Source organism: Mytilus galloprovincialis, chromosome 10, assembly GCF_965363235.1.
Source record: "Mytilus galloprovincialis chromosome 10, xbMytGall1.hap1.1, whole genome shotgun sequence".
Taxonomy (NCBI): domain Eukaryota; kingdom Metazoa; phylum Mollusca; class Bivalvia; order Mytilida; family Mytilidae; genus Mytilus; species Mytilus galloprovincialis.
The window spans coordinates 51,712,890-51,740,387 of NC_134847.1; the positions used below are offsets into that span (position 1 = coordinate 51,712,890).

Below are 27,498 nucleotides of genomic sequence, written 5' to 3' on the forward strand. Positions count from 1 at the left end.
GGTTTTATAGCTAGCTAAACCTCTCACTTGTTTTAAAGTATATAAAATTCCATTACATTGATCATGATGTGTGTACAAAACAAACAGACATAATAGGCAAAAGTGTCAATAATAGGGGTACAGCAGTCAACATTGTGTTATTATCTTAATCACTCTAAAACAAACAAAAATATCAACAAACATTAACCATGGCAGAATAACACAATGACGGCATGTACTAGTACAGAGCAATGTCATATGTAAGAAAGAAACACAAACAGGCATATGGACAACGAATACTAATTAAAATGAAAAAATACAGAAATTATGATTGAACAATAACACAATGACGGGATGCATAAGTACAGAGCCACGTCATATATAGGAAAAACACAAAAAGACATCTTCTTATATCTATATAATCAAAGCAAAATTGGCAAAAATGAATGACAAGAATACAAAAATGGTCAAAGAACATTAACACAATAACGGAATGTATAAGTACCGATTGGATAACAACTGTCATATTCCTGACTTTGTACAGGCATTTTCTTATATAGAAAATGAGTGTTAATTAGATAGATATAGAGATTTTGTCTTGCAATGGGTCACCTATGGATCACTACAAGAAATTTTGCAAGGAGTCTTAACGTGCGTGGAGTGATTGTGTCACTCTTTCTTTATACACGGATTAAACGTCCTCATTCTGACCAGATGTGGATGCGTTTTTGATACATTCTGCAGAGCCACAACAATCAACTTACTAATATGACATAGTTCGTTTCAATAGGCAGTAGTGATTCCTTACGACAGTAATACCAAACTTTCTTATTCCTATACCTGCGATGAACGTATTGAACAGTGATTATCGTATCAAGAATTATCTGTCCAAGACAAAAGCAGTCAGCATGTGCTTTAACAGATTTAATTGGATTTGTGAATGTTATTTCACTAGGATGTTCCCTGGCCAAGAAACGAAAAAATGAAAATGGGAACACATTTGTAATTATACTAAAATTGACAATATCAAATATATATTTGTTCTGCCTTGTTAAATCAGTCAGTTTTATGCATTATTTAACCAAAATCTGTGACAACGCCCATAAAAATTTCATTACATCAAAACAATATGGAGATAGGATGGTAGCTACAAGATCTTTACTTTATCGCTTTGATTGCTGAATAAGGAAGTTATGATATTTGAAGTAAAATTTTTCACATTATTTTTCAAAGAGGGAAAATATACTGACTTCTTAGATCTAACAAAAAAAGTAAAAATTTCATCTATTTATACATGTTATACTAAAAAGGTTAATAAAAAATGTCTTTTTTTAAATTTTAATTTGAATAAATCATTTACCTTCATTCTGTGATTCACCATTGTAGTGTACAAACATGGATATACAAAATAGACAAAAATAAAGGTAAAATGCCTAATCAAATATGTAAGTTATCAAGTGTCATGTTCTCACTGGTGGATATAAAAAGATAATTTGAAACAGGAAGTAGTGTCTTACACATAACATTTTAGAGTTCTTTCAACAAGATACACATTAAAGGTAAATTAGAAAAAAAAACCCAGTAGTGTTAAAATATTGAAAAAAATTCATTTGATTTACAACCAAAGAAACAATAAAAGAGAGAACTGCATGAACAACAAATACAGCGAAAATGGGTCTACCGACAGGTAAGCGTCTCTTGTACTGTATCAAATGACGTCTGATAGTTTTAGTTTTAAATTGTTTATTTAAAGTGGATTGGGAAACAAGTTTTGCAACTTATATTAATCCCTTTCCACTTTGCGGGTGCGAGTGCTGCCTTGTAGTGGCATTAGCCTGCTCTTTTTCGAAATCTACAAGAGTGTTTTAAACGTGCAAGATATATGGCTATCTCTTAGCCATTTATTGTCCCCTTCCGACGGACTATCATCGTTTTCTCAAGACCATACTCGCAAATGGTGTCAAGGGAGAGCCAAAAATTCAGTCCCTGAAATTGTCATCCCAGATGAGAATCGAACAAGTAACCTTTGTGTTAGTACTCCGTTTCATAATTATTTTATAGTCTTAAGACAATCGGTATGTTTTAACGTCTGGCGTACTAAATTATAATCCTGGTACCTTTGATAACTATTAACTCAGTCAAAAGAAGATTAAAAATCATTGCGGGTCTATATTTGACTTGCATGTAACATGTATCAATGATTTAAGATCCATTCTCTTCGCTCTCACCACATATGGAATTTACTGACCCCATATATATCGTATTAGGTGACTATAACACCATGTAACTAATATTATGATGTAAAATAAAGAGTCTATGCATTGTTATTTCTTTCTTGTGTATTTTTTGTATTTCAGTGTAATAATTGAATATAACATGACTGTGACAGCGTGTGTCCCTAAAGGTCGAGTAAAACGCATCCAAACAATTTATGAATTGAACCTGGTACTCATGAGACATTTAATCAGCATCATTCATTGAATCGTTGGCAAGACTGCCTTTTAACCCCCATTCTTATCGTGTATGTCTATGTCCCTATCAATACAGAACGGAAGACATTTTTCTAACTCGTTCCAAATAAATCTTTCTACAGACCGCCAGAGTTTTAAAATGATCATATTTTTTGTTGAATCTTCTTCCATTTTCCAAGGAATCGGCTTTTCATCTTCTGTTTACATCTTTTATAAATAGATAAAAAAAAAAACAAAAAACAATTGTAATAAAAAGTAAAATAACAAAAATACGAAAATCAAAATAAAATTCAAATCTATCGTACAAATTACTAGAAAACCAGGAATAACCATGTCAGGAATATAACAATAGATTTCAACACTTTTTCTTGGTTGATAACATTTGATTTTGTAATTTTTCATGGACTTCCCATTTTTTTATTACCCTGTAGTACAGTTTCTTTGTTATACTTTGTTTTTATAGTAACCTGAAAAACCCGATACAAAATCTGACGAAATTTCGGTATTCATTTGAATATGAAATCTCCGCATTTTCTTTAAAGCAATGTAATAAATATGGTTGCTAACTAGTAACTGTTTTATATACAAATATCATTCATATCATCTGAGGCATACGTATTTTAATCTAAATCTTAAAGTGTGTTTTTTTTTTCTTAATACTTACTTAGTATTTGAATTCTATTTCTCTTTATAGAATAATGTATTCATCCACACAAATTTTAAATGAGAGAAATCCGAAAGACTCAGGAGATGAAAAAGAGGTACCTGGGAGTGATCTGGGAAAAGAAATAACCCAATCTGTACGAGATGATCCAAATTATGACCGTTGTATGAAGTATGTAATGGATATGAAAAAACAAATCATTCTGGACAATAACGACGCACACCGAGCATTTTTAAATTGTGGGACCTCTATCCTGACACCTGCTATGTTTGGCGCTTATCCACAATCACCGACAGCACAGCAATATTTCAAAGCTTTCAAATATTTCTTTAAAGGACGGTTTATTCTTCATAAATACTCCAAAAGTGTGGTTGAATCTGAAGAGGATTGTGAATTTTTGAAGCCTGCATTTCATGCATATTCAAATGGTGAAATGACCGAACATCATCTCTTTAGTCAGTTCCAACCTCCAGATAATACCCCTGTTATAATTGACCAATATTTAAAATTACGTCCTAGTGATATTTTTGCTAAATATTGTAAAGTAATTCTAGTTCATCATCCAAACTTAAATAAGAAAAAATGCGAACATTTTTCTGATTTCGAGTTTCAAAAGAATTTGATTGTTACCGGAGAGAAATTTATACATAAACGATCTCCATACGTTCATTTTTCAGAAATCGACAAGTCTATGGTTAAAAGTTTATATTACAAACTAGGAGCAATTTATGTAACAACATCTCAGGGGAAAAGGGCACTCAATTCCTTCCAGAAATCTTATGACCTGGACAAAACAAATGTGTCAGCGTTGTATGGAATAGCTTTCCAGTGTATGGAGATAGACCCAGATAAAGCTATAAGCCTCTTCTTGCAATATATTGATCGAGTACCTGAATGTGATAAACAGTATGCGAATGCTCATTACCAGTTGGCAGTTTTATATATAACCCATTATATGAATTTCCAAGAAGGGATGAGATACTATGATCTAGCAGAAAAAGCTGAAAAGAGGCGGCTTTCATTTTTAATTCGACCTGATATACCTGCCAAAACATTTGTCCAGATGGTCAAGACAATGAACCTGGAATTTAAATGATAAAAACCTTATTATCTCTGAAAATATTGGGAAAAAAATTTGTAGGTTAACCGATATGGAATGTAGAAATGGAAAACACATCTCTACAATTATTCAATATAATTCCTGAAACACACACTGGTGAATGAATTTCACTAATGTTTACCTTCTGCAACGCATTTGTCATTACAATTCTTAGAAATTATCATCTGAATAAAAATATCAAAATCAAGTACTGTATTTTTCATATATGGCTGTGTGATTTCCTAAAAGATGCGTCATAAATGTATGTCTGATCTAGTAAAAACAGATATATATTAGCCATGTACAGAATAGTTTGCCGGTATAAGGAAAAAACCCACAAAAATAGATGTAAGACTGGTCTTGCATATATTGATTAAGCACATAACTGTGATAAACAATATCCCAAAACCCATTTTCAATAGGTTGCACTTTTATATTTTAGTCATTATAAATCATTCCAAAACAGTAACCGATATACAAAAATTGTAAGCAAGATCATTCCTACTATACATACAAACATACATAATGCTAGAAACAGGAATTACTTCATTTAAACGACACTTCTATCTTCAAAAACATGATAAATAAATTGTGATCAACAAAATTAATCAGTTCTACAAAATCTATAAAATTGTTAAAATAAACAATACTGTCTGACTCCAATTTAGGTATGAGTATACCATTTCAACCTAAACGAGATACGAAAACTACAAAAGGGATAATCAAACTCAAAGGTGAAATAAAAGCAAACATGACATGAATGTTCCTTATGAGGTGCTGACCAAATGTTGCTATTTTGTAGCCGATCCATCAGCCAAGACGTCCACCAGCACGGGACTTCGTTTAAAATTGTCACATACAATTATTTTCTGTTAGAGAACAACTGAATGGGACAAAACCAAAATTGGCACTAACGTTCCTTATAATGTGCTTACAAAGTTCAGTAACTTTGAAGTTGATCCACCATGTGAGATGACCGCCAGAGGGGGGCTTATTTTATATACAAATGTGTTCTTTTAGAGAACCACTAATTGACATGAATATGTGATATAGATCGATGGATAAGCGTTGATTTTTAAAAAAGAAACCAAGAGCCCGGAGGGCGAATGGTTTGTTTTTTACGAATCAACGCTTATCCATTGTATCTATAACTTAAACTATTGTGTTAATGTCTTTTAAAAATTAGCACATACTTACAACTTCTCGTCCAATCAAATTGCTTGAATTTGCCTTCTAATTTTCATAGTACATACTTTTTCCGTGTACTAAGTAACTACGCATGAATGACCACAAGGGTAAAATTTCATTGTACAAATGTATTGTAATCAAGATATTAGAGCAAAAATTGCTACTGGCTATTTTGAAATAAATGATGTGTTCCAAATTTAACTAAATAGTTTGTAATTAGTTTTCAAAAAGATTTTTAACATTTTACTAATCAATCTTTTGATCTAAATTTTGTTTTGACAATTAAAAAAGTTTCTTTCATTTAAATAAAGAGTAATAATAATGGTGCTTTATACCTTGATTAAAGTACAACTCAATCTAAAATTTGTAATCCTTTATCTTCCATGCAATTACTTTGTACACAAAAAGAGTCAACCATGAATCTTTTGAAGGGAAATTATTAATAAAGCAATTTGATATATTTAGTCATAAATTGGTCGATAATTGGTTGCCTAATGTCCAGTAATAAATATTTCATGCATATAAACTATGCACTAGACTACCTATGGGTACATACCAGGGGCAGATCCAGCCATTTTTAAAAGGTGTTTCAACCAAAGATGTGGGAGGGGGATCCAACTGTTTGTATTAAGATAGTTTTAGGTTTTATGTGAAATTAAAAAAATGTTTTCAAGAATGTAAAGCTTTCACTGCAATTTAAGAATTGTCTGCTCTTGGTCAATTCATTTTGTCCTCTTACCATGTAAATAAGTACATGTATAGTAAAACAACGCTTCGTTCATGTCAATAAACATACTTACACCAGCAGCTACCTGCTTTACATTCTAAAGTCAAGGGCCTTTTGAAATCCCATTTTTACAATGATATTATAGTGAGTAGATTTACAAAACTACGTAAATGAGCTACATCCAGTCAGCCAAAACATATCAATAGACTAATTACAGGATTACTCAAGTTGTAAATATGTGCTAAATTGGATATTGTATAGAAAGGTATATACTATAAAAATAAGAGCTTGGGGCAAAGCCCCTCGCTCTAATTGTCATAGTATATACCTTTCTATACAATAACCGAGACTTAACGCGTATTCTTAATTAGAAGGTATTGTAAGTGAGTTTAAATAACCATGTTATCGTGTCAAACAATTCATTACAATAAATTGAATATCACAATTAATTGGTTAAATCAAAAAATAAAAATATATTATAACACAACACGTCTGTCCTTAAAGTTCTTCACCAGACACAAGTTGTTTCCTTTTTCCTTTTTCCTTTTTCGATATTCAAATTTTGAAAAATATTACAAGTCCAAACTGAATTTTTTTTTTCCCTCAAAATTTTTTTCACAAATTTTTTTTTCCTAAAATTTTTTTTTCCTTAAAAATTTTTCTTTTCAAATTTGTTTTCACAAAATTTTTTTTCCTCAAAATATTTCTTCCTCAAAATTTTTTTTCCTCAAAAATTTTTTCCTCAAAAATACTTTCCTCAAATTTTTTTTCCTCATTTTTTTCGTTTCCTTATTCGTTTTCTATTTCCTTTTTCGATTTTCATTTCCTTATTCTGTTTCTTTTTCCTTTTTCGATTTCATTTCCTTATTTGTTTTCTATTTCCTTTTTCGATTTTCATTTCCTTATTCGTTTTCCATTTCCTTTTTCGATTTTCATTTCCTTATTCGGTTTCTTTTTCCTTATTCGGTTTCCATTTCCTTATTCGATTTTCATTTCCTTATTCGGTTTCTATTTTCTTTTTCGATTTTCATTTTCTTATTCGATTTCTATTTCCTTTTTCGATTTTCATTTCCTTATTCGTTTTCTATTTCCTTTTTCGATTTTCATTTCCTTATTCGGTTTCTATTTCCTTTTTTGATTTTCATTTCCTTATTCGGTTTCTTTTTCCTTATTCGGTTTCTTTTTTCCTTATTCGGTTTCTTTTTTCTTATTTGGTTTCCATTTCCTTATTCGATTTTCATTTCCATATTCGGTTTCTTTTTCCTTATTCAATTTTCATTTCCTTATTCGTTTTCTTTTTCCTTTTTCAATTTTCATTTCCTTATTCAGTTTCTATTTCCTTATTCGATTTTCATTTCCTTATTCGGTTTCCTTTTTCCTTTTTCGATATTCAAATTTTGAAAATATTACAAGTCCAAACTGAATTTTTTTTTTCCCTCAAAATTTTTTTCACAAATTTTTTTTCCTAAAATTTTTTTTTCTTAAAAAATTTTTTTTTTTCAAATTTTTTTTCACAAAATTTTTTTGTCCTCAAAATTTTTTTTTTCTCAAATTTTTTTTTCCTCAAAAATATTTTCCTCATTTTTTTCGTTTCCTTATTCGTTTTCTATTTCCTTTTTCGATTTCATTTCCTTATTCGTTTTCTATTTCCTTTTTCGATTTTCATTTCCTTATTCGGTTTCTTTTTCCTTATTCGGTTTCTATTTCCTTATTCGATTTTCATTTCCTTATTCGGTTTCTATTTCTTTTTTCGATTTTCATTTCCTTATTCGATTTCTATTTCCTTTTTCGATTTTCATTTCCTTATTCGTTTTCTATTTCCTTTTTCGATTTTCATTTCCTTATTCTGTTTCTATTTCCTTTTTTGATTTTCATTTCCTTATTCGGTTTCTTTTTCCTTATTCGGTTTCTATTTCCTTTTTCAATTTTCATTTCCTTATTCGGTTTCTTTTTCCTTATTCGGTTTCCATTTCCTTATTCGATTTTCATTTCCTTATTCAGTTTCTTTTTCCTTATTCAATTTTCATTTCCTTATTCGGTTTCTTTTTCCTTATAAGATTTTCATTTCCTTATTCAGTTTCTATTTCCTTATTCGATTTTCATTTCCTTATTCGGTTTCCTTTTTCCTTTTTCGATATTCAAATTTTGAAAATTGAAAAGATGGTAGTTGAACTTTTTGACATGGTTTAGTGAATTGAGAGTAGATTACCGTGAAGAGGAACACTGTGGGGATTATGAAATTAGTTTAGTGTTGAAGGAAAATATTCACTGAATCGATTCATATAAGGTAGGGATTTTTAGCATTAAGTTGAAAGGTAGAAAAAGTGTCCCAAGCGGAGACTGTCGTGACCTAAAATAAATTTCGTTAGCCACCTTCTTCTATTTATATGGATAGTCGACCTTCGTATGGATAGAAACAAGTGCCTGTGAGAAGCGTGGTAAGATCGTGTTGCAATCGGATAACTCGTGCTATGGTCGTAGTGAGAACGCGATGAGCGTAGAAAGATCTTGATAAGCGTAGTGAGGTCGCAGAATAAGCGCGGTGAGAACGTAGTATAATCGTAGCGGGATCGTTGTAGAAGTGTAATGAGGACGTAGTAGCAACGGAAATTTACATTTTCATGCCGCTCATACCGCGACCTCACCACGATCTGAATTTATTTTAGATTGCGGTGAGCGTGGTGGGATCGTGGTCAAGTGGGACTGGGGCTTAATCTTTATCGTTTAAAAATGGTTCTCCAATTCAGAAAAAAATGAGATCTTTCTAGTATACAATGAAAAACGACCTGGAAAGTCTATATGAGACATTAAAATGATATAAGATGTGCATTTAGAAGCTGTTTCGTAAGAACCCCTACGAAACAATACATGGTAGATTATGAAATACCAGCCGGTATTCCCAATTTCGGTATTAATACATGCCCCGTTTTTTTACTTCTTTTACAGAATGGACAAATAACAACCTCAGTAGCCAGGTCAATAATTTCCTATATATAGATCGGAATTCCTTCTAGATATTAAGACTCTGATTAATATGGTTAGGGACATTTTTTCCGAAACTTTATATAAATAAAAAGAGAATAGGATATAGCAATTATCGTTATTAAGTGATGAAAACATCTGGTTACTCAATGAAATATGACTTATAGTGGAAGGGGCATTAGGTTTTGCTAGCCTTGTCCGTGTGTATGTCTGTACGTCAAGAAATTAGTTTTCGTTCTTTTATCTCGAGTTTGCCTCAACAAAATGTTATGAAACTTATACACAATCCGTATTACAACAAAATACATATCACATTTGATTTTGATGGCTTCATTTATACCATTCTAGGGTTATGCGCCTTAACATATAAAAAAAAAAAAATACTGAATTTTTCGTTTCCGTTTTCTTACCTAAGTTTGCCCGACACCAAAATCAAGACATATACAAAATAAATTTGCAGCAAAGAAACAGCGTCTAAGACTTTATTGCTGTTCTTCATCTTGACAAAATACAGTGAGATCTTCAACACAGAGAAATCATTCTCGTCTCAATAAAAGTTGCAAGACAGCCCTAGCACCGGTTTGAGCAGAATTGTAAGTCAATATCGTCACAGTTGTACGTGGCATAGAAGACACACAGATTTGAGGCAATACGAACAATTTAATATGAACAGCTGACAAAGAAAGACAAACAAATCTGTCATAGATTGCCCGACAATTTTACTTATACATTAATATAAAACGAGACACATTTAAAGTGAAATACAGGGTAAGTTACTAGAGGTTGTATATATATATATATATATATATATATATATATATAATCCCTCAAAAATGAAGTTTTATATGGTATGTATATATGATTAACCAAGTGTGTTCCGTCCTGCCTGTCGATTTGTCCATAGATCTGTAAAGTACTAGTAGTTACATTATGTAGGTGGTCTTTTTACCGAGCACAGAAAAAAAATCCATCATACATGTCATTTTTACCGCGCTGAAGTACGTCCATTATTCATTTTTCATTATTCAAAATTTAATAATGAATAATGGAATAGTTCACTATTCACTATTCAATGTAAATGAAATAGTTTAGGTTTCATTATTCAAGTTGGAGCGGTGAATAGTGAAATAAAAATTTAAAAAAAAATAACTGACACTATAGCTAAGTTCCGTATTTCTAAATTCGTCATTTTGGTGTTATCAAACGAACATTCAAATTATTATAAGAAAAAAATGAAAACACTTTTATTTATTTAGTTCAGGAGGATAAACTAATGGCTTTTCCTTAACTATTTTTAACAGAAATTAAAATTGAGAATGGAAATGGGGAATGTGCCAAAGAGACAACAACCCGACCATAGAAAAAAAAAACAACAGCAGAAGGTCACCAACAGGTCTTCAATGTAGCGGGAAATTCCCGCACCCGGAGGCGTCCTTCAGCTGGCCCCTAAACAAATATATACTAGTTCAGTGATAATGAACGCCATACTAATTCCATGTATGGACAACCTTAATACCAAAACATATATATCAAAATACTCTACGTTGTCTTTTTTTATTTCCCCTGGACCTTTGCTATTTTTCATCCTCTGATTAAAGATATAACATATATAAAGTTGATTGTGCAGCAATGACCTTTCGAGGGGTTACGGTGGACCTAAATACCAAAACACGCGTGAAAAATTAAGAAATAGCCAATTTTGAATAATGAAATGGATATTTTGAATAATGGAATGGAATGCTGTGACCCTTCAGCCCGTTATTGCAGATAAACCTTATACCTCATTCGAAAACTTACTAAGAATGGAACAAAAGGTATATAGTCAATATGTTTCGCAACGCATATTAGAGGAGTACCGACGGACATTTGAGTATGTGCCTGTCCCAAGTCAGGAGCCTGTAATTCAGTGGTTGTCGTTTGTTTATGTGTTACATATTTGTTTTTCGTTCATTTTTTTTTTACATAAATAAGGCCGTTAGTTTCCTCGTTTGAATTGTTTTACATTGTCTAATCGGGGCCTATTATAGCTGACTATGCGGTATGGGCTTTGCTCATTGTTGAAGGCCGTACGGTGACCTATAGTTGTTACTGTCTGTGTCTTTTTGGTCTTTTGTGAATAGTTGTCTCATTGGCAATCATACCGCATCTTCTTTTTTATATATTAATATCGAAATACGCGTGAACATTGAGAACTAGCTTATTTGGAATAATGGAACGGACTGCTGCAACCCGTCAGCTCCTAATTCAGGAAAAAAAACATACACCAAATTAAAGCTTATTGATAGAGGAATACATTGAGAATAAACGATATGTGCCGCAATGACAATTAGCTGGATTGCGGAGGCCTAAATACAAAAATACGCGTGAAAATTAAGAAATAGCAAATTTTTAATAATGAAATGGATATTTGAATAATGAAATGGACTGCTGTGACCCTTCAGCCCGTAAGTACAGATAAACCTTAGCTTATACCTCACTCGAATGCTTATTAAGAATGGAACAAAAGGTATATAGTCAATATGTTCCGCATCGCATATTAGAGGAGTACCGACGGACTTAATATCGAAATACGCGTGAACATTAAGAAATAGCTTAATTTTAATAATGGAATAGACTACTGCAAATCGTTTTATGACCCCTTCAAGCTGTCGTTAATTCTCGTTGACCTCGAATTTAAGCCCTTATATAAGTTGAATATTTGTCTTCATGTAGTATAGAATTTTATCAATAAAAGGACATCAAAGATTCATCAAAGATGTAATTTAATATATGATATATAAACCAAAAACAAATACCGATCACTCCAGTGACATTTCGAAATATAAATATAAATATTTATGAAAAGCCAAAAAAGAAATGTACAGTGAAAACCTACCGCTTAGGACCGCTTAAATGATGTTGAGACCCCCGGTCTTTCAATGTCCTAAATTTGACGAAATAATAGACTCTGTAATATATAAAACTTATACCAAATGGATGTAGATACACACGTGATTAAAAAGGAACTTGGGTTCTGGGTATTGTATTTATGTTAAAGAGCAACTTTGAACCTCTGTGGTTGCCAGACGGGCCCGGATCTCAGAAAAATATCTAAGTGGGAAATAGCCTAGGTCAATACCTTTGAAATGAGCTAGGTCCGATTCAGAACTTTGATGTAGGGATATGCAGAGAAGTACCGAATGTGTGGTTAATACGGAAAATTACGTTAAGGGTCACCTTTGAACCGAGCTCTGTGGTGGCCAGACGGGCCCGGATCCCCAAGAAATATTTCAGTGGGAAATAGCTTATGTCAATACCTTTGAAAGGGATTGACACAAGCTATTTCCCACTTAAATATTTTTCTGGGATCCGGGACCGTCTGACCACCGTATTGAAAAAGAAACCGAATACGGAAACAGAAACCAGATAAGGAAATGAATTTCGAATAAGGAAAAAGAAACCGAATAAGGAAACAGAAATGAAAAAAGGAAATGAAAATCAAATAAGGAAATAGAAACCGAAAAAGGAAATGAAAAAGGAAAAAGGAAAAAGAAACCGAATAAGGAAATGAAAATCTTATAAGGAAAAAGAAACCGAATAAGGAAATGAAAATCGAATAAGGAAAAAGAAACCGAATAAGTAAATGAAAATCGAATAAGGAAATAGAAACCGAATAAGGAAAAAGAAACAGAATAAGGAAATGAAAATCAAAAAAGGAAATAGAAACCAAATTAGGAAATGAAAATCGAAAAAGGAAATAGAAACCGAATAAGGAAATGAAAATCGAATAAGGAAATAGAAACCGAATAAGGAAATGAAAATCGAAAAAGGAAATGGAAAACGAATAAGGAAATGAAAATCGAAAAAGGAAATAGAAACCGAATAAGGAAATGAAAATCGAATAAGGAAATAGAAACTGAATAAGGAAATGAAAATTGAAAAAGGAAAAAGAAACCGAATAAGGAAATGAAAATTGAATAAGGAAAAAGAAACCGAATAAGGAAATGAAAATCGAATAAGGAAATGGAAACCGAATAAGGAAAAAGAAACCGAATAAGGAAATGAAAATTGAAAAAGGAAATAGAAACCGAATAAGAATAAAGAAACCGAATAAGGAAATGAAAATCGAAAAAGGAAATAGAAAACGAATAAGAAAATGAAAATCGAAAAAGGAAATAGAAACCGAATAAGGAAATGAAAATCGAAAAAGGAAATAGAACACGAATAAAGAAATGAAAATCGAATAAGGAAATAGAAACCGAATAACGAAAAAGAAACCGAATAAGGAAATGAAAATCGAAAAAGGAAATAGAAAACGAATAAGGAAATGAAAATCGAACTAGAGGGTCCAAGGACCCTGTGTCGCTCATCTGATATTTTTATTTACAATTGATGCATGATAAATGCAACTGTTGTACTGTCGTTTAGTTTCAGAGATATAATACTAAAAAGTGCATTTTCAGCCATGTGGGCAGGCAGGGTCATCATACACAGTGGTCCCTGAATATCCTAGTGGTGATTTAAACCAAGTTTGTTTAAATTTGACAGTTGTTTCAAGGGAGAATTTTGTAAAATTTATCTAACGAGAAATGCAAAGTAATGAGAAAGTTGTGAAGTTGTTTTGTTGTTGCGCAACCCCCTGCTCCCCCTTTGCCAAAAAAACCAAAAAGGTAATAAAAAATTATCATATAAGGGCAATCTATCCTATTAATGATTTCTGCAAAATTCAGTTGATTGTGCAAGGGTTGTATAGCCATCTGAAGTCGTTAAAAACTCTCTTTTGTTGTTGCAGATAGATCTTGACCTGATAAACAATTTTACCACATGTCAGATTTGCTCTAAATGCTTTGGTTTTTGAGTGATAAGCCAAAAACTGCATTTTACCCCTATGTTCTATTTTTAGCCATGGCGGCCATCTTGGTTGGTTGGGCGGGTCATCGGACACAATTTTAACTAGATACCCGAATGATGATTGTGGCCAAGTTTGGTTTAATTTGGCCCATTAGTTTCAGAGGAGAAAATTTTTGTAAAAGATAACTAAGATTTACGAAAAATGGTTAAAATTGACTATAAAGGGCAATAACTCCTAAAGGGGTCAACAGACCATTTTGGTCATGTTGACTTATTTGTAGATCTTACTTTGCTGAACATTTTTGCTGTTTACAATTTATCTCTATAGATCTATAATAATATTCAAGATAATAACCAAAAACAGCAAAATTTCCTTAAAATTACCAATTCAGGGGCAGCAACCTATCAACGGGTTGTCCGATTCATCTCAAAATTTCAGGGCAGATAGATCTTGACCTGATAAACAATTTTACCCCCATGTCAGATTTGCTCTAAATGCTTTGGTTTTTGAGTGATAAGCCAAAAACTGCATTTTACCCCTATGTTCTATTTTTAGCCATGGCAGCCATCTTGGTTAGTTGGCCAGGTCACCGGACACAATTTTTTTAACTAGATACCCGAATGATGATAGTGGCCAAGTTTTGTTTAATTTGGTCCAGTGGTTTCAGAGGAGAATATTTTTGTAAAAGATAACTAAGATTTACGAAAAAAGGTTAAAAATTGACTATAAAGGACAATAACTCCTAAAGGGGTCAACAGACCATTTTGGTCATGTTGACTTATTTGTAGATCTTACTTTGCTGAACATTTTTGCTGTTACAGTTTATCTCTATCTATAATAATATTCAAGATAATAACCAAAAACAGCAAAATTTCCTTAAAATTACCAATTCAGGGGCAGCAACCTATCAACGGGTTGTCCGATTCATCTCAAAATTTCAGGGCAGATAGATCTTGACCTGATAAACAATTTTACCCCTCTCAGATTTGCTCTAAATGCTTCGGTTTTTGAGTTATAAGCCAAAAACTGCATTTTACCCCATTGTTCTATGTTTAGCCATGGCGGCCATCTTGGTTGGTTGGGCGGGTCATCGGACACAATTATTAAACTAGATACCCGAATGATGATTGTGGCCAAGTTTGATTTAATTTGGTCCAGTGGTTTCAGAGGAGAAGATTTTTGTAAAAGATAACTAAGATTTACGAAAAATGGTTAAAAATTGACTATAAAGGGCAATAACTCCTAAAGGGATCAACAGACCATTTTGGTCCTTTGACTTATTTGTAGATCTTACTTTACTGAACATTTTTGCTGTTTACAGTTTATCCCTATCTATGATAATATTCAAGATAATAACCAAAAACGGCAAAATTTTCTTAAAATGACCAATTCAGAGGCAGCAACCTATCAACGGGTTGTCCGATTCATCTCAAAATTTCAGGGCAGATAGATCTTGACCTGATTAACAATTTTACCCCATCTCAGATTTGCTCTAAATGCTTTGGTTTTTGAGTTATAAGCCAAAAACTGCATTTTACCCCTATGTTCTATTTTTAGCCATGGCGGCCATCTTGGTTGGTTGGCCGGGTCACCGGACACAATTTTTTTAACAAGATACCCCAATGATGATTGTGGCCAAGTTTGGTAAAAATTGGCCCAGTAGTTTCAGAGGAGAAGATTTTTGTAAAAGCTAACGACGGACGACGAAGGACGCCGGACGACGGACGCCGGACGCCAAGTGATGAGAAAAGCTCACTTGGCCCTTTGGGCCAAGTAAGCTAAAAAGGAAATAGAAACCGAATAAGGAAATGAAAATCTAAAAAGGAAATAGAAACCGAATAAGGAAATGAAAATCGTATAAGGAAATGAAAATCGTATAAGGAAAAAGAAACCGAATAAGGAAAAAGAAACCGAATAAGGAAATGAAAATCGAAAAAGGAAATAGAAAACGAATAAGGAAATGAAAATCGAAAAAGGAAATAGAAACCGAATAAGGAAATGAAAATCGAATAAGGAAATAGAAACGGAATAAGGAAAAGAAACCGAATAAGGAAATGAAAATCAAAAAAGGAAATAGAAACCGAATAAGGAAATGAAAATCGAAAAAGGAAATAGAAAACGAATAAGGAAATGAAATCGAAAAAGGAAATAGACATCGAATAAGGAAATGAAAATCGAAAAAGGAAATAGAAAACGAATAAGGAAACGAAAAAAATGAGGAAAACAAAATTTGAGGAAAATATTTTTGAGGAAAAAATTTTTGAGGAAAAAAAAATTTGAGGAAAAAAATATTTTGAGGAAAAAAAATTTTGTGAAAAAAAATTTGAAAAAAAAAAAATTTTAAGGAAAAAAAAATTTGAGGAAAAAAAAATTTGTGAAAAAATTTTTGAGGGAAAAAAAATTCCTCAAAAAAATTTTGTGAAAAAAAATTTGAAAAAAAAAAAATTTTAAGGAAAAAAAAATTTGAGGAAAAAAAAATTTGTGAAAAAATTTTTGAGGGAAAAAAAATTTGAAAAAAAAATTTGAAAAAAAAATTTGAAAAAAAAATTTGAAAAAAAAATTTTTGAGGGAAAAAAAATTTTAAGGAAAAAAAAATTTGAGGAAAAAAAAATTTGTGAAAAAATTTTTGAGGGAAAACAAAATTTGAGGAAAATATTTTTGAGGAAAAAATTTTTGAGGAAAAAAAAATTTGAGGAAAAAAATATTTTGAGGAAAAAAAATTTTGTGAAAAAAAATTTGAAAAAAAAAAAATTTTAAGGAAAAAAAAATTTGAGGAAAAAAAAATTTGTGAAAAAATTTTTGAGGGAAAAAAAAAATTCAGTTTGGACTTGTAATATTTTCAAAATTTGAATATCGAAAAAGGAAAAAGGGAACCGAATAAGGAAATGAAAATCGAATAAGGAAATAGAAACTGAATACGGAAATGAAAATTGAAAAAGGAAAAAGAAACCAAATAAGGATATGAAAATTGAATAAGGAAAAAGAAACCGAATAAGGAAATGAAAATCGAATAAGGAAATAGAAACTGAATAAGGAAAAAGAAACCGAATAAGGAAATGAAAATCAAAAAAGGAAATAGAAAACGAATAAGGAAATGAAAATCGAAAAAGGAAATAGAAACTGAATAAGGAAATGAAAATCGAAAAAGGAAATGAAAATCGAAAAAGGAAATAGAAAATCGAAAAAGGAAATGAAAATCGAAAAAGGAAATGAAAATCAAATAAGGAAATAGAAACCGAATAAGGAAAAAGAAACCGAATAAGGAAATGAAAATCAAAAAAGGAAATAGAAACGGAATAAGGAAATGAAAATCGAAAAAGGAAATAGAAAACGAATAAGGAAACGAAAAAAATGAGGAAAATATTTTTGAGGAAAAAAAAATTTGAGGAAAAAAAAATTTTGAGGAAAACAAATTTTGTGAAAAAATTTGAAAAATTTTTTTGAGGGAAACAAAAAATTCAGTTTGGACGTAATATTTTTCAAAATTTGAATATCGAAAAAGGAAAAAGGAAAAAGGAAACAACTTGTGTCTGGTAAGATCTTCATACTATCAGGCATCTGAATATTGTCTGTTCTTTACAAAATAAAATATATTCGAACTTATTTCTATTAAAATTGAAAATGGAAATGGAAAAGGTGTCAAAAGAGAATACAACCCGACAAAGAACATTCTAATTCTAGGAACATCACGATTTTCTAGCATAGGAATTTACGAATTAACAGTTGTAAAATTGTGTAGTAAAACAAATGAAATCATATTATATAAATTAATAAAACAAAAGTGGACAAATCATGAGAATGTAATCAGTTTTGTTTCAAACATGTGGAATAGCCAACAATAATCCAAAAATAAACGACCAAACTCGTTTTTATTACACAAATTAACCACAATTACATACAAAACAAGAACAAAAACTTGAAAAGTAGAGAATAGGGACAACCAAGATAATTCAGGGATTCGAACCTAAATAGACAAGTCCGTACCTTAAACTCATTTATCTTAACCATGAAACCTCGTGGCTACCAATTCATACTATTCGTTTGCCTATTATGTATATATAAAGGTAGAAGCCCTGTGTGTCTGTTTTACCGATGTATTTCATACATTCATTTATATATATAAAATAGACATTTAAATCGGAACCGATTGGTAGCCCAGAGGTTTCGTCGATATGTTGATGTCAGTAACACGTATCAGAATTCATGGACGTGTTCGAATCCCAGTGAAAGCATAATATAGAAATCACAAAAATTAAAGGTAAGTTTTTAAAACAATGCCATTAGTGAACAGAAATCAGTTAATTAGTCAATTGGTAGCCCAGAGGTTTTGTCGATATGTTAATGTCAGTAATAAGTTGTAAAATTTATTGACGGGTTCGATTCCCAGTGAAGGCATATAGAAATTACAAAAATTAAAGGTTAGTTTTTAAAAATAATTCCATTAGTGAACAGAAATCATGAAATTAGTCAATTCAAACTTAATGATATTAGGCACACAAAGGAAACAAAAGAATCTAATATGTTGAGCCCATTTCAGCGACAGATTTAGGAAGCGTTGATTCTAGAAAATGAATCCACGGTAAATGAATAGGCTGACGTCACCACAATGGTTTAATCATTATGAGGTGCTGTGCTGACAAAGTGTTACTCCTTCGAATCTAAACCAGCAACCACGATGGCTGCCAACAGGGGCCTTAGAAATATACACACATATATATATAATTAGTTAATCAAAGGACCCTTATAATGGAAACTATATACAAATGCTTTTTTTCTAGAAAACCACTAAATTGATTGAAACCTAACATGGTATGAATGTTTCTTTTGAGGTGTTAACCAAGTGGTGTTACTATGAAGGGATCAAGGGGGAGGGGATAATTAAATGACCCTATGGTAAATACATACAAGTGTTTTCTTTTAAAAACCAGATTCATACAAACGTTTTTTTAGAGAGTCACTAAATTATGTTAAAGGTTCTATAAAAGAAAACATTTTGGCTATCTTTGATGATGGATCGGCTTATGGGCTCTAGTTAATTTTTTTTTATGGAATGCAGTATCAGTTCTCTTATTTAAAGATTGCAGCGCAACAAAAACTCTTTTTTCTAATAAAAATCTGTATACATTGGACATTTCACATGACATTGTTCTTTTCTTGAACGAATTCTACTCGGTGAGACCGATATACAAACAAACGGCATGATTTAACCACACTGCGATAAGTTTGATAAAGTACTATTGTTTATTTGTGCACGGATATTATTGTCTGTAAAAACAGTACTGATGGCTTAATTTTGGCACATTTTAAACATTTATATGCACCGAAATTCTAAGAGTTTAAACTAAACACAAATCTAAACTACCCCTACTTTCACTTTGGGTCTTCCTAAGAATTAAATTTCGCCTCCACCATGTGTATTTATACTAGTCGCAGTCTAAAATATGGTGATTTTAAAAGCTTAGTAATGTACTCTTATGAAGAGATATTTTTAACAAAGAGAAATAAGGCTTTTGAAATAGATCTATTTACAAACCAAATTTTTTTACATTTTGAAAATTTATGTTAAAATTGAAATTCAAGACCATATTTGGCCTAAATTGAACCTGGTCCTTTAAGCCTTATTCACTTACTACTGGGTATGAAATCAGAATCGTGAGTGACGATTTGAACGGTAATGCGTGCATATCAGGGTTGCGTTCAACATCGTAGCAGCTAAATAATGCTACGTAGTGCTACGTAGATTCATGACTTTTGAACATGTAGCTAGCCTAACTGCAATCAACATCTGTGTAGCAGCTAGGCTAGCTACACGTTCAATAGTCATATATCTATACGTAGCCCTATGTAGCCGCTACGATATTGAACGCAACCCAGGAAAATGCTTACCTTCCAACATTCGTTTGGTGTTTATAAAATTGTGACATATATGACTGTTATACTTCTAATTGTTGTATTTCATATACCAGAAAAAGAGAAGATAATTAGGAAAAAAGAATTAGACAAATGTATCGTCATAATAATATACAATCGTCCTGTGGGTTTCAGGGGTCTAGGTTGAAAACTGTAGTTAGAGTGATTACACTAAACCTCTTTCATAGCATGATTCATGACACAATTGAAGAATTGAAGTATATCCACCTTTCCCGCTGCCTGCCAGTCCCCCCGGTCCTACATAACCATAATTCGTCTAACCCGGCAAAATAATCTTCCTATACTTTTTTATTCATTCGAAATGTATACTTTGTGTAAAGAATAATATGAATGATTTATATGATTCCTTTTATTTCCAACAATTGTTTCATATCGAAACGAATTTAGAATATATATATAACACACATGTTGTATTATAGTTCTTCAACTCAAGTTTAAGGCCATCGGAAGACCCTATCTTAAACAATAGTTTACGTTATACGTTCTAATTTTACCTCTTACTTGTTTTATATCAGCTTAATCAGGATAGTATTGACTTATAAACATATCATTTGATATAGGAAGATACGCAGTTTATAAAACAAGTAAATAAACACACACTGGTTGAGGTTAACCAGCTTATTTTACTAGCCTATCACAATCAAATAAAAAGAGAAATCGTGACAGCTTATTTATCTCAAGGAAGGAATTGAATATGATGGAGGAATTTGCATTTGTTGATGTTATCTGTAATGGAGAAAATAAATCTTTGAATAGATTGTCTTATCAAACCAGGTAAGCTTTAAACATTCTTTATTATCTTATAATTATAGATCGATTAGTGTGAAGTTTACACCGCAGCTATAACAATTGTTAGGGTGTAAAAAATAAAAGAAACAGGAGTTATTCGTTATTGTCAATAAGATACCCAAGATGTACAGATGTATAAAACATGATTTGTTATGTCTTTTTTGACATCATTAGTCTGCGAATTCAGAAAATTAAGCATACCTACTTGTCTTTTAACTAATACACATATATACATTGTATGTATCGTTACTAATATATAAACAACACAAAGTAAAGTTTTTTTTTTTATAGACTACGATTGGTATAGTATGGTTATTTTAATCCCTTATAAAGAGTATTATTTTCAGGGGACCAAGTGCCCGTGAAATTAAAATAAAATATTTATGATAATGTGAAATATTACAACAACTTGAAAAAAGAACGGTTTTTATACTACCGAGTAGTCAATTTCACCAATAAATACAACAGTGGTCAACAGCCGTATGATCTCCGATCTGACCCCTTATCAATGAAAAAGGTAACACCACTTAGAATATTATGCACGTCTAACGCAAATACAAAATTTCATTCCTGGTATATATGATGAGTTCATTTTCTATGTGCAATTTTATAAGCAAGTCTAGCAACAGGTTTAAACAATTGATATGTCCTTACTCCCAATGTAAATCAGCTGTACGTCCATTCATTATTTATCATGTAATTAACCTCCAATGTAGTCTTGATCCGCGACCCATTATAGAATCTGTCAACCCTTATGTCGCTTCTATTTCAATGATGGCTATGGAACAGATTCACGAATAGGGTAATATAACTTTCGGATGTGATATGACTGTTAGCCAGAACGATATAACACTTGTAAACTGAAGCGCCAACCGTTATTGTAAATGGTTGGCAGATATTATATAAATATCAATTTTAAAGTCGAAGGAATAAAACTGTTTTGAAGTCCAAACTTTGAATAATCAAGAATAAGATTTGTTGGAATTAAATAAAAGCAGCTTTATTAAAAGCTAATATCATAAATAATAATTATGAATCAATTACAATATATCTCAATAGAATTGCAGTGTATGCTACAATAGTGAAAATACATGAATAGTAAAATCTAGGTCACTTACTAAAAACAGCTGATCTGTCTGCGATCTAATTTGAAACTGACTATACTTTTCTCCAAGCGTTTAAAAGATCAAGTTAATCAATACACCTAAAAATAGTACGTGTGTACACAATATGAAAGTAACCAAAATGGCCATAAAGTTGACAAGTTCGATTTGGGATAATTCTAACATTATAAAAGGATAAATATGGATTAAATAGGATGCATTAATAACTTCTGAATAAGGTAATTATGTTGTAACTATAGAAAATCATTCCGCATAACAAGCAAGTGTACAAAAAGTGAAAACATGTATGACCTAGTTTCGCGGAAAATATACGCCGGGAAATACGAATGAATGAACGTTATTATTAAAATAAACTGCAAATAATCGTGGCACAACACTGCTCCTCTTAAAGAAAAAAGATTTCTGTCCCTAGAATTGATATAAAATGAATGAATATTCAAATTTCAACTAAGAAGCATACATACAATGTATATAAACAGTAAAATAATAAATATTATATATATAAATCTCATAAAATTAAAGTTCAATATGATTACAAAGTTCTTTCCTATTTTCTTGAATTCACAACACAGACGGAACTTCTCATCTTCTTAGCGGAATTACATGTTAATTGATTTTTAAGTGTTCTGACTTCTTCTTTCAGCTCTGTCTTTCTTTTCTCCAGTCGTTCAATAAAATTCCCAAAACGAAGGCACTCAAATTTATGTTTTTCTTCTAATTCCTTTAGTTGATTGGCATGTGTTGATTGTAAATCAATATATTTATTTTCTAATTCTACAATTTTTTCATCTTTTGGGTCAATCTTTATTTCTACAATTTCAATCTCTTCTTCTTGTATGACTATTTGATTCTTCATAAATGTTGCTTCATCAACTTCTTTAATGTCTTCACTAACTATTACCACATAAGGAATACTGCTTTTCACACAAATGTGTTCTTTATTAACATGAGGTTTTTTAGGATCTTTTATGTGCCTTTGCCACTTAGCATTTGAAATGGTCTTGAAATTACATGTTTGGCATAAAAATGGGACTCTGTCATCCGATGTATGTTTTATAATAAAATGTTGGATGGTATTTTTGGTATTTCCTCGAAAAGGACACTTGGAACATTGAAACAGTACCATATTTCTGTAATAATAAAATTAATCAATAACTAAAATACTTTAAATTAACAAGTATAAAATATTATTTTTTAAAACAGGAATAAATACATGAAATAAATACATTTATACAATATTTAGGTTTACACTTAACATAACATTTTTTCCAAATGGTTGAGTTTTCTATTAACCCAGTCTGGTATTTCACCTACGTACGGTATTAATTTATCAATATGAACAACTTCGGTTCTAGTTTTAAAACAAATTTCATAGACCACTGTGCTCAAAACTTTTGAAATTAAATAGGGACCAAGCCATGGGGATTTAAATTTTTGTCTTATAGTTTTGTCAAATTTATACACAAGATCCCCTTTCTTATATTTATATTTTGTAAGTCTCGTGTCATGGTTCTTTTTGAGTCTTTCAGCATTTGTCTTAAGATGTTTCCTGGCAATCTGGTATACGTCTTGTAATTTATCTTGAAGGTGTTGAGCATATTCAGATTGCCCTCCATATTTATGGTCTGGTAATGGATATATCAGTTTGATAGGAATACTGATTTCTCGACCTAGCATTAGAAAATTAGGTGAGAAGCCTGTAGCAGGATGTGGTGTACTACAATAAGCTGCCAATAGTAGGTTGATGTTTACATCCCAGTCAGTATCATTCTTGTTGATGAAACTTTTTATCATCCCTGCTAGGGTTCGATTAAACCTCTCAATAAGTCCATTTGAGGCAGGATGGTAAGGTGTTGTCCGGGTCTTTGTGATTTCTAAAATGCTACAGACAGCCTCAGAGAGACAGCCTTAAACAATTCACTCTGGAAATTACTGCCTTGGTCACTGTGCAGTTCTAGTGGTATTCCAAATCTTGTTATAAATTCCATTACAAATTTTTGTGCTACAATATCAGCTTTTTGGTGTGGCAATGGATAAACTTCCATCCATCGGGTGAAATTATCTCCTATTACCAATAAATATTTATTTCTTCTCTGTGTTTGTGGTAAGGGTCCAATTACATCAATACTAACTCTGTCTAAAGGGTAACCCACTCTATCATCAACCACCCCAGCTTTTGATTTTCTACTTTTACTTTTAGTACAAATTACACAATTTTCTATGTGTACTCTGACGTCTTTTGTCATTTGATACCATGTAAAATAATTTTTCATTTTCTGGACTGATTTCTTAATACCAAAATGACCAGAATATGCAGTATCGTGACAGCTGATTATTATTTCTTTCTTTATAACAGCTGGTACCAGAAGTTGTAAATGATCTAGTTCACTTTTAACTTCTCTCCATTTTTGGTATATTACTCCACCAATACGGACAAGATTACTCCAATTCAGCCAATAATGTCTTACTGCTGGGCTGAAACTGGCACATTTATCTCTATCTGGTGTTTCTCCTGCATTTACCCATTTATGTAAAAAACTGTAATCTGGGTCTTCTTTCTGGAATGTACTCATCTCTTTTTCTGTGTATTTAGTTAACCAACTGGAACAATTACCATCACTTGACTGTGTTATATTCCTTATCATAGGTTTATTGGTTAAATTCTTTACATTATCAACCTTTTTTCTAAATTCTGACCATTCTTGTTTCCATTCAATGCATTCAGCGCAACTGGAATCAAGATTTCTGGCGCCCACGTAGGGACTCTTGATTCAAGTTGCGCTGAATGATGATAAAAACGGAGAAGATGGACAGTAGACGGCAATCTAGTTGTGTTATCCAGATAGACAGAGTGAGGTCAGCAACAATTAAAGTTCCCATAAGTATTAATGGGCAGGTGACCAAAGCTGTTTTGGATACAGGAGCGGAAGTGACGGTTCTTAATAGCAGTCTGTATTTTGGGATTCCTGAGGAAAAGAGACCAATATTAAAGAAAGCAACCAGAAATTTAGTAGTAGCTGAGGCAGGGAAAATTCATGGTTCCCAAGTTTAACATTCATCATAGCTATTCCATGGGTCTCCATACTTTTCCCTGCCTCAGCTACTACTAAATTTCTGGTTGCTTTCTTTAATATTGGTCTCTTTTCCTCAGGAATCCCAAAATTTTTGAAGTGCCAACCGTTATTGTAAATGGTTGGCAGATATTATATAAATATCAATTTTAAAGTCGAAGGAATAAAACTGTTTTGAAGTCCAAACTTTGAATAATCAAGAATAAGATTTGTTAGAATTAAATAAAAGCAGCTTTATTAAAAGCTAATATCATAAATAATAATTATGAATCAATTACAATATATCTCAATAGAATTGCAGTGTATGCTACAATAGTGAAAATACATGAATAGTAAAATCTAGGTCACTTACTAAAAACAGCTGATCTGTCTGCGATCTAATTTGAAACTGACTATACTTTTCTCCAAACGTTTAAAAGATCAAGTTAATCAATACACCTAAAAATAGTACGTGTGTACACAATATGAAAGTAACCAAAATGGCCATAAAGTTGACAAGTTCGATTTGGGATAATTCTAACATTATAAAAGGATAAATATGGATTAAATAGGATGCATTAATAACTTCTGAATAAGGTAATTATGTTGTAACTATAGAAAATCATTCCGCATAACAAGCAAGTGTACAAAAAGTGAAAACATGTATGACCTAGTTTCGCGGAAAATATACGTCGGGAAATACGAATGAATGAACGTTATTATTAAAATAAACTGCAAATAATCGTGGCACAACATAAACTTAAACTGGGTAAACTTAATACTCACTTCGAACGTAAATAAATATGTAGGACTCTAAAGTGCGATGGTTCTCTAAAGTGCGATGGTCACGCTAAAGTGCGATGGTCTACGCTTAAGTACGATGGTGTCTCACGCTAAAGTGCAATGGTTGTTTGTTCGCTAAAGTACGATTGTATATCACGCTAAAGTGCGATGGACCAATAGGGTAAGGTTCTAGGGCTTTATAAAAAACGTTAAAAAACGCTTAATGTAAAAATAGTCCTTTTGTATAATCTAGTATTATAAGGTATACCATAAATGTGAAAGGCATTATAATTTAACCGTAGTCTTAAGTGAATGATTCTAAAAGACCGACCACGTAATAATTGCTAAAAAGTAATTTAGGTGGCACAGAATACTATATTGTACTAGTCAATGAATTTTTTACAATGTGGGTGTATTTACAAATATTGTGATAATTGGTGTAGCTTGCCGTTCACATGTAGTCTATCACTTATTGGAACTCCTCCCCTTACAATTGTCCTTATAATTAAAGATACAAAATGTAATTATTATCGGAATATGTAACATTTATTTGTTTAATTTAAATGATAGAAAAAGGTGATGTTTGCCGAGCTTAATTTACGCCTTTTCTGTAGCGACTACACATCCATGTTATATTATCCTGCAATGTGCATGCTAATGATTTAGCCGACAATTTATAATTTACGCATGAAAACATGTCCTTTTATTTTGCCGACGTTGCTTTTCAATAAGAGCGACAACATTTTAACGGAGACCGCACAATAAACTGCAACAAAAACAATGATTTAAATGCATCCGTTCGCTTCCAATAAAAGCAGGATACAGAATATATATGCACATACTACTTGTATCGACAGGGAATATGGTAAAACGGTCGACAGCAGGATACAAGTTCTTCTTCAAGCCACCAAAATAAAACACCTTTGCTTTACCCGACATAGCACGGTATTGTTTAAATTAATTAAATTAATTAAGTCATTGACATTTGTTTTTAAAGTTGTTAATCAAATGTCTGTAGTTTATTTTCCGGTGTGTTCATTTTTAGTTTGTATAAACGACTGTTAACGTCATAATCCAACTACATTTCTAACGTCTTTACTTTCGCGGACCATCGCACTTTAGCGTATGGAAGCATCGCACTTTAGCGTATACCATCGCACTTTAGCGTGTCCATCACACTTTAGCGTCCCCATCGCACTTTAGAGTCCTACAAATGTAAACTGTCATTTTCGTTTGTTACTGTTCATTAACAATTGTACGATAGAAGCTACGTTTAGTAGGCATCATTAATGCTTTATTCTAGAAATGATTATATTTAGCAGAACAGTACATTGTAGTATATTTATCAAATCCTAGCTTTTTTACCTAGATTAATTCGACAGTAATACATGTACACTAGACTACATAATGACCTAGGATTCAGTAATTTCAATATATTACTAAGATAGCTGTATAGTTTGATGAAAGTCCAAGTTGATTTGAAAAAGTTATAAAAAGAATGGAAGTGTACTTTCTGAATATAGTCCGAACTGCAAATTCTACCTTTTTTGAAATAGATTAATTTAATCTTTAGATTTGACAGCCATATACCAAACTACTTAACGACATGTGATTCAGTAAGATCAATATATTACCAAGGTAGCTGCATAGTTTGATGAAAATTTGAAAAAGTCATAAAAAAAATTCAAGTTTACTATCTATATTTTGTCCTAACTACAAATCCTAGATTTGTTTACCTTGATTAATTTAACTCTTATATTTGACAGCAATACACCAATCTACACAATGATCTGGGTTTCAGTAAGATCAATATATTACTAAGATAACTGTATAGTTTGATGATGTCCAAGTTAATTTGAAAAAGTTATAAAAAGAATTAA

General features: G+C 31.7%; 1 protein-coding gene and 1 long non-coding RNA gene across 3 annotated transcripts in view; both read left to right on the plus strand.

Annotated features, from left to right (window-relative positions):
- The first annotated feature begins 1,542 nt into the window (after positions 1-1,542).
- Positions 1,543-4,421, plus strand: LOC143049223 (uncharacterized). Its single transcript, XR_012970135.1, has 2 exons — positions 1,543-1,666; positions 3,145-4,421. It is a non-coding gene; the product is annotated as an uncharacterized LOC143049223 (long non-coding RNA).
- A 16,068-nt stretch (positions 4,422-20,489) lies between these two features.
- LOC143047788 (uncharacterized) overlaps positions 20,490-27,498 on the plus strand; it is a 36,719-nt gene continuing 29,710 nt past the window's right edge. Inside the window, exon 1 of one of the 2 annotated variants that reach the window (XM_076221044.1) lies at positions 20,490-20,646. The gene's annotated coding sequence lies outside the window, so the exon portion shown is untranslated. Of the gene's footprint in view, positions 20,647-25,162; positions 25,433-27,498 lie in introns of those variants that run through there. The other variant, XM_076221045.1, reaches the window with a different exon arrangement.